Source organism: Oncorhynchus nerka, linkage group LG13 (assembly GCF_034236695.1).
Source record: "Oncorhynchus nerka isolate Pitt River linkage group LG13, Oner_Uvic_2.0, whole genome shotgun sequence".
Lineage (NCBI taxonomy): Eukaryota > Metazoa > Chordata > Actinopteri > Salmoniformes > Salmonidae > Oncorhynchus > Oncorhynchus nerka.
In genome coordinates this window covers 43,939,094-43,949,032 of record NC_088408.1, presented here as the reverse complement: position 1 = coordinate 43,949,032, position 9,939 = coordinate 43,939,094, and the positions used below count along the sequence as shown (strand labels likewise).

Below are 9,939 nucleotides of genomic sequence, written 5' to 3'. Positions count from 1 at the left end.
AATCTCTTGCTGTTTCTAACAGGTCATTCAGAGTGTCCATTATCATCATGTAAAATACAGCATAGTCAAGATTCTGATTCACACATAGGAAATTGAAAAACTGTCGAATCTCTGTATTGTTGAATTTATTCCTGTACACAACCCTGACACGTCTATCATGAACATCTGCAGCCAGATTTATTAGATAATTGTCCAATTCCCCAAAAACATCTTGTGGCGTTTCAGACTCTACGGACCTAGGCGTTACGGGTTGTCTATCGCTGTCGGGGGCGAAATTGTCTGACTCGCGTTCATACGATTAATTAAGGTTATGAGGGCTTCGGGAATCTGGGATAACATGTTTTCCTCAACCCCCCCTGACTGGTTCATACGATTAATCATTTCTAAGAGTTCGGCTGGAATCTGTGTTAATATGCTTTCATCTAACGTTCCTGAATCGTTCATGCGTCTTATAACTTCTAGGAGTTCGTCTGGAATCTGGGATAAGAGGCTTTCAACTGTCTCCCCGTGTTGCGTTAGTTCTGCCATTTTTGGATAATTAAGAGTGTTCGTTTTTTTCTTTCTGTAATGGTTGGTGTTACATGTATGATTTTAGCGTCTGTATTTGCGTTTTTTAATGGGGTTGCTGTTTAACATGCGTGGAATTGTTCTATGCCAGAATAACATATCGTCTCTGTACTGTCTCTCAATTAAATCCCCCAGTCGTTTGTATAGCAAAACATTCCTCGATTTCAAAGCCCTGGAAAATAATGTGAAAAACCTTTCTTGTTCGGCTGCAGGTATTGAGGCCGTAGAATTGACTGGGTCTATAAGGTTGGCCGCATCACAGAATAGCTGGTCATCAACATCTGACATGTCATTAAAAACAGGTCTCTTGGGTGTTTCATTCGGAATGCTCGGGGCGCCGGAATCCCCCAGCTCTAGATTTATGTGGTCGTCTGTGCCGTTTTTCGCCGGTGCGGAGTCTGAATGAAAATAATACATAAATAATTTCGTTACTAGATATAAAAATATATATGTTAGCTACATACAAATGTCAAATACCTTTCCGTTATAATAATATATATTAACAGTATATAGTTAAAATACCTCAGCTTTTTGGCGCTTGTTGTGACGAATCGCCGAAACCGGGGGTGTGTGACTTTTTCCCTCTAGCGTTCCAGATTCTGCTGGGTCTGTCTCCGGGCAGTCTGAAAAAACATTATTTGTCCTTGTTTTAACATAGGCTATCAACAGATCTATAACTAATAAAAAGGCTGATAACTAATAACAAAACTGTATAATGGTCCCATACCTTGTCCCTGGAGCGCCGGCTCGTGAAGCAGCAAGTTCCCGGCCCAACAGTAGTTTTCGGGTGGGCTTGATTCTGAGCAGTGTACTTGGGCCACAGTGAACGGTAGAATTGCATCAAAGTCCTGCGTGTCAGCTGTCCATAACGCATCCTTTATCATAAAGGGCTGTATGTCGGCTGTAAATACATAAAATAGTTTAAAAAAATAGTACAACCTATTTTTAAAATGTTTATATATAAATATTTCTTGGGTATGTGTTTAATTATAAGGACTTACAACGAAAAAAGGCCGTTGGTGATTGTCTGCCAGACTTTTGCTCCTGCAAACCCCCATCATGTTCCAGATCAGGTAAATCGCGTAAAAGCTGCGTAAATGTCGGGGATCCTAGATTCCATTAGACAATGTTAACAGTTATACGCTATATCTACACTTTTTTTTTTTTTTTTTACCTATATTGGGCTTTTGGCCTGAAATACCCAAATAACTAGGGTTTAATATTCAAACAAATCTTAAAATATGTTTTTTTCATTTACTCACCTCCAGAAATATCCATTATGCGAGATTCCCTTATTCCGAATATTATTATTATTATTTTAATCTGTCCATGCAGCTCAATATTCGGGCCTTTATGTTTGCGCTAAAGCAATGCTGACAACGTTAAAAAATAGTTCTGTCCCTAACTATCTAAAAGTTCGGAATGAGTTTTTTTGAGAGATGTAAGCTACACCCCAACCCATGTATGTCTGGTTTAGAGAACACAGGCTGTGAATTCAAACAACAGGAGGGGATGTCGTGACATTCTGTCTGCAAACGGGGTGTGTGGGGGCCGCAGATTAGAGATATCTATGTTTAACCCCCGCTGTTCGGCTGATATCTCGACATGCCTTATGCATGATAGTGCACACCTTGGTTTCAAACGGTTCTCTACAGATAAGAGTTCTGGGACCCCCCAACCTTAGGATTTATGTTACACACACAACCAACCACACACACACACACACACACACACACACACACACACACACACACACACACACACACACACACACACACACACACACACACGCCTGTTGCTCCGCCTCAAGACCCCTCCCCACACACACACAAACACTCTGATTCTATTTTACTTCGCGACAGAGTTGGAAGACGTTGTTAAATAGGTTTTTCCCATAGTTAAAGGGTGAGATACCGTTTTTAAACATTCCTTTTATTGAATTCCAAAATATTTCGTACAACCTTTAAGACATGTTTGAATTAAGTAACCTATTTGAATAATATTTAAACATGCAGCACACGTGTTTTATGTAAAAAAAAAAAAAAACTTGGATGCAGGTCTTTGTACATTATTACAAACTTTAATAAAACGTAATGTTCATAACATACCCAATGTAGGAATAGACTATAAAATAATACATGTTTTTTTTCAGATCTTACAGTTGTCTGCGCCAGACCCTAGCTTGAGAGAAAAGAGCGCTACCCCTTAGTTAAATGGGGGGGTATACATTTTCAAAAATTAACACCTACATTTTAACACACGTTATAATTCAACATTTATTTTAACTATTTCTTACAGATATATGGGGTCCTGTTAGCCCTGAACATTATCCGTTTCCAATTCCCCATCACAAAGTCTTTTCCGCGCTCCGTCGAAGCTCTGTCCACTTTCCTGCCAGGGAAAGATCCGCCTTCGAACTTGTTGTTGTTCCGGTGTATGTCTCAACGATAACCTATGTTGTTCCGGGGTATGTCTCAACGATAACCTAGGCCATCGCCGTAATTGTTCACGATTTTCGAAAAGACTGTCCAGCTTATTCATCAGGGTTTGGAAAATGTGGTAATCGCGCCATTTAAAACTGAACATTATTTGAAAAAAATGTACATCCTTGCATGCTTTGGAGGATACATATGGACTGACCGTTTTCGTAGCATTTGACCTGTCAAATTGTTCACATGCTAAAATTGTCACTCTGGAGTCCGGGGTATACCCCATGGATGTGACTCTCAGGGCCATTAGATCCTGACGTCCACAGACTTGTTCTTCCAACGCATATCCTGGCAGCCTTGAAGCACTCATGGCACGTTCCATTTGACACAAAGCTAGCCCTATTTTAACCTCATAGTCCGCCCAAACCCGTATGCGGTAGCGTAACTACAGCCTCAAGCTCATTACCATAACGCAACGTTAGCGATTTCTAAAAATCGCAAATGAAATGAAATAAATATGCCTGTTCTCAAGCTTATCCTTTTCTTAACAATCCTGTCGTCTCAGATTTTCAAAATATGCTTTAGAACCAGAGAAAATCACTAATTTGTGTAAGAGTGGTGATAGCTAGCTTAGCATTAGCGTTAGCATTTAGCACGCAACATATTCACAAAAACCAGCCAAGGAATCAAATAAAATAATTTACCTTTGAAGAATTTCAGATGTTTCAATGAGGAGACTCTCAGTTACATAGCAGATGTCCAGTTTTTCCTGAAAGATTCTTGTGTAGGACACATCGTTCCCTTTTGTTACTATGCATTTGGCTACCGAAACTAACCGAAAATTCAGTCACCTACATGTCGAACTTTTTCCCGAATTAACTCCATAATATCGACTGAAACATGGAAAACGTTGTTTGAATCAATCCTGAAGGTGGTTTGTCATATTTCTCTCCATTGAAAGCACCGTCCTTGTAGCCTGGTTTGTTCTGAGATTTGAATGGAAAAATAATGGGACTTGATTTTTGCGCACCGAATCTCACGCAGACACCAAGAGGGACACTTGGCAATTGTAGTCTCTTATGGTCAATCTTCCAATGATATGCCTACAAATACGTCACAATGCTGCAGAGACCTTGGGGAAACAAGAGAAAGAGTCCGTTCATTCCTGTCGCATTCACAGCCATATAAGGCGATCATGGAAAACGTAGCCTCAGAAATCCTGTGCATTTCCTGGTCGGTCATACATCTTGGTTATGCCCGAAGCATTTGTTCTAAGGGACTCACAGTGAAAATCTTTGCATTTCTGGAAACGTAAGACTGTCTTCTTTCCAAAACTATCAATTCCAAGCATATTCGAGCATCTTTTCGTGACAAAATATACGAAATATGGCCCTCGCTTGTACACAGAAATCCGTTAAAAAATTCGGGAGCCTCTACCAAAATATCCTCCAAGCTTTTGGCGTTGGGTTCGTGACATGAGCTACAGAGCACTCCACACATATTCTGTACATGTCATCAGGTCATAAGGTCAGCAATCAATCAATTTTGACACATGCCGTATCCTATTACTCTCTAATGTATACGAAATGCTTCAGTCTGGTTTTAGACCCCATCAAAGCACTGAGACTGCACTTGTGAAGGTGGTAAATTACCTTTTAATGGCATCAGACCGAGGCTCTGCATCTGTCCTCGTGCTCCTAGACCTTAGTTCTGCTTTTGATACCATCGATCACCACATTCTTTTGGAGAGATTGGAAATCCAAATTGGTCTACACGGACAAGTTCTGGCCTGGTTTAGATCTTATCTACTGTACATTTTTGGGATTCTCTGCCTCTAACCCTATTACAGGGGCTGACTCACTGGCGCTCTTCCATGCCGTCCCTAGGACGGGTGCGTACTTGAGTGGGTTGAGTCACTGATGTGATCTTCCTGTCTGGGTTAGCGCCTCCCCTTAGGTTGTGCCGTGGCGGAGATCTTTGTGGACTATACTCTGCCTTTTCTCATGATAGTAAGTTGGTGGTTGAAGATATCCCTCTAGTGGTGTGGCAAAGTAGGTGGGGTTATATCCTGCCTGTTTGGCCCTGTCCGGGGGAATCGTCGGATGGGGCCACAGTGTCTCCCGACCCCTCCTGTCTCATCCTCCAGTATTTATGTTCCAGTAGTTTATGTGTTGGGGGGCTAGGGTCAGTCTGTTATATCTGGAGTATTTCTCCTGTCTTATCCGTTGTCCTCTGTGAATTTAAGTCTGCTCCCTCTCTTTCTTCCTCTCTCACGGAGGACCTGATCCCAAGGACCATGCCTCAGGACTACCTGGCCTGATGACACCTTGCTGTCCCCAGTCCACTTGGCCATGCTGCTGCCCCAGTTTCAACTGTTCTGCCTGCAGCTATGGAATCCTGACCTATTCACCGGACATGCTACCTGTCCCAGACCTGCTGTTTTCAATGCTCTAGAGACAGCAGGAGAGGTAGAGATACTCTGAATGATCGCCTATAAAAAGCCAACTGACATTTACTCCTGAGGTGTTGCACCCTCGACATCCACTGTGATTATTATTATTTGACCCAGCTGGTCATCTATGAACATTTGAACAACCTGGCCATGTCCTCTTATAATCTCCACCCGGCACAGCCAGAAGAGGACTGGCCACCCCTCATAGCCTGGTTCCTCTCTAGGTTTCTTCCTAGGTTCTTGCCTTTCTAGGGAGTTTTTCCTAGGCACCATGCTTCTACACCTGCATTGCTTGCTGTTTTTTTTTTTTAGTCTGGGTTTTTATACAGCACTTTGAGATATCAGCTGATGTAAGAAGGGCTTTATAAATTAATTTGATTTGATAATGGTCCAATATCATATTTAAAATCATCCATCTACCTTGAGAATCTGTTTTGACAACTTGCCCATTCGGATCAAAATCACCCCTTTTGAATTTCTTTGCCCATGGGAGAAATATATTTCACCTCTCCAGTTTTTTTCCTCACAACTTCATCTGAAATTGGATCACTTTCAACCTATGAGAAAAGATAAGCAAATTACGTATTCATAGCGCCTGAATTCGCAATTCTTGCCATCTCTGCAGCATATCAAACACCAGGACAATATTTGAACCAATGAAGGCAGCTACAAAAAAAATATCAACCTAAGCCTAATAGAAATAAAATCACACCAGCCATCAAAAGAATTTGCACATGTGCTTTAGCTAAATGCAACACTTTAGAGAAAAATCAAATCCATTTTTATTTTAAACATGCTTCGTAAACAGCAGGTGTGGACTAACAGTACTTATGGATCCTTTTCCAACAATGCAGTGTTAAAGATTTTTTTTTATAGAAAGTGACACGAGGAAAAAATACAGTGAATAACGAGTAAAAATATCATGGATATTTACAGGGATTACCAGTACCGATTCGATGTGCAGGGGTACGAGGTAATTGAGGTTGCTATGTACATGTAGGTAGGGGTAAAGTTACGAGGCACATTACATATAATACACAGTAGCAGCTGCTTATATGGTGAGTGTGAAAGTGTGTGTGTGAGTGTGGTTGCATAGAGTGAATGAAAGTGTTAGTGCAAAAAAGGTTCAATGCAGGTAGTCCAGGTAGCCATTTGATGATATTTAGCAGTCTTGTTTAGCAGTCTTATGGCTTTGGGGTAGAAGCTGTTCAGGGTCTTGTTGGTTCCAGACTTGGTGCACTGGTACCACTTGCCATGCGGTAGCAAAGACACCACTGTAGCTCTGTCAGCTTCCACCAGGTCTCTAACTAAAACAGACAGATTTTGATGGGAATATTTTTATCATACTAATTAGATTTCACTTTGTACCCCCAAAATCTAGTTCTGGCTGACTGCATGTTTGGTTATGGATGTGCGTACCCAGACCCATGAGCCACTGCGGCACCTCATGATGAGTTCAGATTTTTTGTGGCCCCCACCCCCATCAAAGATGCCCATCCCTGAGATACCTCGTTAAGCATCTGCTCTCTCTCTATCTGTTATAAAAACTTAGGACACTAAAAAACGTAGGACTCTGAAAAACACCAAAAGAATGATGCACAGGGTCCTGCTCATCTGCGTGAACGTGCCTAAGGCATTATCTGCAAGGAGGCATGAGGACTGCAGATGTGGCCAGGGCAATAAATTGTAATGTCCGTACTGTGAGATGCCTAAGACAAGGACCATATCACCTCCACAATACCTGACACCCTAGAAGCACTCCAATTTGCTTACCGTCCAAATAGGTCCACAGACGATGCAATCTCAACTACACTGCACACTGCCCTAACCCATCTGGACAAGAGGAATACCTATGTGAGAATGCTGTTCATCGACTACAGCTCGGCATTTAACACCATAGTACCCTCCAAGCTCGTCATCAAGCTCGAGACCCTGGGTCTCGACCCCACCCTGTGCAACTGGGTACTGGACTTCCTGACGGGCCGCCCCCAGGTGGTGAGGGTAGGCAACAACATCTCCACCCCTCTGATCCTCAACACTGGGGCCCCACAAGGGTGCGTTCTGAGCCCTCTCCTGTACTCCCTGTTCACCCACGACTGCGTGGCCACGCACGCCTCCAACTCAATCATCAAGTTTGCGGACGACACAACAGTGGTAGGCTTGATTACCAACAACGACGAGACGGCGTACAGGGAGGAGGTGAGGGCCCTCGGAGTGTGGTGTCAGGAAAATAACCTCACACTCAACGTCAACAAAACTAAGGAGATGATTGTGGACTTCAGGAAACAGCAGAGGGAACACCCCCCTATCCACATCGATGGAACAGTAGTGGAGAGGGTAGCAAGTTTTAAGTTCCTCGGCATACACATCACAGACAAACTGAATTGGTCCTCCCACACAGACAGCATCGTGAAGAAGGCGCAGCAGCACCTCTTCAACCTCAGGAGGCTGAAGAAATTCGGCTTGTCACCAAAAGCACTCACAAACTTCTACAGATGCACAATCGAGAGCATCCTGGCGGGCTGTATCGCCGCCTGGTACGGCAACTGCTCCGCCCACAACCGTAAGGCTCTCCAGAGGGTAGTGAGGTCTGCACAACGCATCACCGGGTGCTCGCGTTACTCGCGTTAACATCTGCTAACCATGTGTGTGTGACAAATACAATTTGATTTGATTTGATTTTGAGATGCCTAAGACAATGTGGCAGACAACGTGTAACAACACCGGCACAGGATCAGTACAGCCGAACATCACACCTGCGGGACAGGTACATGATGGCAACACCAACTGCCTGAGTTGTACCAGGAATGCACAATCCCTCCGTCAGTGCTCAGACTGTCCCCAATAAAAGTTGCGTTTTTGTCTCACCAGGGGTGATGGTCGGATTCTCGTTTATCGTTGAATGATTGAGCGTTACACCGAGGCCTGTACTCTGGAGCGGGATTGATTTGGAGGTGGAGGGTCCGTCATGGTCTAGGGCGGTGTGTCACAGCATCATTGAACTGAGCTTGTTGTCATTGCAGGCAATCTCAATGCTGTGCATTACAGGGAAGACATCCTCCCTTATGTGGTACCCTTCCTGCAGGCTCATCCAGACATGACCCTCCAGCATGACAATTCCACCAGCCATACTGCTCGTTCTGTGCATGATTTCCTGCAAGACAGGAATGTCAGTGTTCTGCCATAGCCAGCGAAGAGCCCGGATCTCAGTCCCATTGAACATGTCTGGGACCTGTTTGATCGGAGGGTGAGGGTTAGGGTTAGGGCCATTCCCCCCAGAAATATCTGGGAACTTGCAGGTGCCTTGGTGGAAAAGTGGGGTAACATCTCACAGCAAGAACTGGCAAATCTGGTGCAGTCCATGAGGAGGAGATGAACTGCAGTACTTATTGCAGCTGTTGACCACAAAAGATTCTCACCTACTCATTCCAGGGTTTTTCTTTATTTTTACGATTTTCTACATTGTAGAATAATAGTGAAGATTTCAAAACTAGGAAATAACACATATGGAATTATGTAGTAACCAAAAAAGTGTTCAACAAATCAAAATATATTTTATATATGAGATTCTTCAAAGTAGCCACCCTTTGCTTTGATGACAGCTTTGCACACTCTTGGCATTCTCTCAACCAATTTCATGAGGTCGTCACCTGGAATGAATTTCAATTAACAGGTGTGCCTTGTGAAAAGTTAATTTGTGGAATTTATTTCCTTATTAATGCATTTGAGCCAATCAGTTGTGTTGTGACAAGGTAGGGGTGGTATACAGACGATTAACCTATTTGGTGAAAGACCAATTCCATATTATGGCAAGAACAGCTCAAATAAGCAAAGAGAAACGACAGTCCATCATTACTTTAATACATGAAGGTCAGTCAAAACATTATTCAAGTGCAGTCACAAAAAACATCAAGTGCTATGATGAAACTGGCTCTTATCAAATCAAATCAAATGTATTTATATAGCCCTTCGTACATCAACTGATATCTCAAAGTGCTGTACAGAAACCCAGCCTAAAACCCCAAACAGCAAGCAATGCAGGTGTAAAAGCACGGTGGCTAGGAAAAACTCCCTAGAAAGGCCAAAACCTAGGAAGAAACCTAGAGAGGAACCAGGCTATGTGGGGTTGCCAGTCCTCTTCTGGCTGTGCCGGGTAGAGATTATAACAGAACATGGCCAAGATGTTCAAATGTTCATAAATGACCAGCATGGTTGAATAATAGTAAGGCAGAACAGTTGAAACTGGAGCAGCAGCATGGCCAGGTGGACTGGGGACAGCAAGGAGTCATCATGTCAGGTAGTCCTGGGGCACGGTCCTAGGGCTCAGGTCCTCCGAGAGAGAGAAAGAAAGAGAGAATTAGAGAGAGCATATGTGGGGTGGCCAGTCCTCTTCTGGCTGTGCCGGGTGGAGATTATAACAGAACATGGCCAAGATGTTCTAATGTTCATAAATGACCAGCATGGTCAAATAATAGTAAGGCAGAACAGTTG

At 43.2% G+C, this 9,939-nt stretch overlaps 1 long non-coding RNA gene across 1 annotated transcript; it reads right to left on the bottom strand.

The window, feature by feature from the left end:
• Nucleotides 1-1,103: 1,103 nt before the first annotated feature.
• On the bottom strand, nt 1,104-1,724 carry LOC135574595 (uncharacterized). The gene is made up of 3 exons (XR_010465474.1): nt 1,569-1,724; nt 1,295-1,468; nt 1,104-1,190 (listed from the first exon to the last, which is right to left on the bottom strand). It is a non-coding gene; the product is annotated as an uncharacterized LOC135574595 (long non-coding RNA).
• Between the last annotated feature and the right edge of the window lie 8,215 nt (nt 1,725-9,939).